Source organism: Mandrillus leucophaeus, unplaced genomic scaffold (assembly GCF_000951045.1).
Source record: "Mandrillus leucophaeus isolate KB7577 unplaced genomic scaffold, Mleu.le_1.0 Scaffold690, whole genome shotgun sequence".
Lineage (NCBI taxonomy): Eukaryota > Metazoa > Chordata > Mammalia > Primates > Cercopithecidae > Mandrillus > Mandrillus leucophaeus.
The window spans coordinates 911306-912894 of record NW_012107475.1 but is presented as its reverse complement, the minus strand read 5'-3'; the positions used below and the strand labels follow the sequence as shown (position 1 = coordinate 912894).

The 1589-nt window shown below is 37.1% G+C and overlaps 1 protein-coding gene across 1 annotated transcript in view; it reads left to right on the top strand.

Annotated features, from left to right (window-relative positions):
* The window catches only part of ASCC3 (activating signal cointegrator 1 complex subunit 3), a 404060-nt gene that overhangs the window by 216421 nt on the left and 186050 nt on the right, over positions 1-1589 (top strand). The window lies entirely within an intron of this gene.

Genomic DNA, 1589 nt, shown 5'->3' with positions numbered 1-1589 from the left:
GTGAGCCCCTGCTCCCAGCCTGTGTTATTTTATTCACATGTTTTACACCTGATCGTGTCATCTCATCTCACTCTGAATGTTCTTATAGTGTTACCTAACTGGTCTCCCTTATTTCTCTCCTCCTCAGAAATCTTCAGTGGCTTCCCATTTATTTAGAAGAGAAGCCCAAGTCTTTATAATGGATCACTTCAAACTCATGCATGAAATATAATTTACTTCTGACCTTCTTAGTACCTAGTTTAAGGCACATCATTAGCTCTCCTCATCCTGTTTACCTTATCATATATTCAGTGCACCAAGATAAGGATTAGCTTGAAATAATTCTAACTCCTTTTCTTTTACGTCATGTTCATCCTCCTTTCTAGACAGTCATCCAGTCTTGGTTACTTTCCAGCCAACTTTCACCTTGATTTTGTTTGGTTATTTCTGTTTCCCCTGCCTCCATCTTCCCCTGCAGATTGCTGTAGTGGCCGATACCTGCTCTAGTCTTAGCACAACTGTGAAGTTACCTCTCTAAAGAACAAATCTGACACTGCTTAAAAACTTAGATTGACTCCTTTTCCACCTATGTTTGAGACAATGTAAAGCCTGACCCCAATCCTTTTTTCTAGCTTAATTTTCTTAATTTTTATCCCACACCCTCTGAACAGAATGCCCTCCAAACACACTGTGTGTGTTTAAGCATTCCCTCTTTAACCATTCCCAGCTTAGGTATTTATATATCCTGCTGCCTACCTTTCACAATTTAGCAGGCTATCCCTTGTCCTTCAAGACCCACATTTCACATTTTCTGTAAAGACTTCTTTGATCAAACTATCAGATCACTGATTCATTCATCCAAGGAACGTGTAGTATCAGTATGAAGAAGGCACCCTGCCATATGTTAGCAATACAAATGTAAATAAGACATACTTTTGTTATAAATGACAATATCATAAATGTCATAAATAACAAAGTTTCATCTTGGTCCATGTACCTCTATCATAAACACATTATATTTAATAGAAATCATTTGTATATGAGTCTGTCCTTACCAGTCTGCAAATTATCCAAAGCTCAGATTTTGTCTTAAATTTCTTTGAATTCCTAGGATCTAATATATTATAAATACGTGTTTCTTATTTAATTGACCTCTCTGATTCTTTACAGTGCTTTTTTTATTTTTTTGTCTGTTAGTGACTATCATGTTTCGTAAATTTGTTAGGAGGTACTCTTCTTAGGAATGTAAATAATTTAGTGCAATAACAAATACAAGGTTGCTTAGCACTAAATAGTCTCATGAGGTCAAATTGTACAGCTATATTACAAACAGGTGGAGAAAAACATCACTGCAAATATTCTTCTGTAAAAAACTTCATTCCTTATACTTTTGTGTGCAGTAGAATAACTTGAGGTGCTGATTAGATATGCACATCCAAAAACATGAAAGATGTTTAACATCATTAACTGTTGGCCAGGCACGGTGGCTCAAGCCTGTAATCCCAGCACTTTAGGAGGCCGAGGCGGGCGGATCACGAGGTCAGGAGATCGAGACCATCCTGGCTAACACGGTGAAACCCTGTCTCTACTAAAAAATACAAAAAACTAGC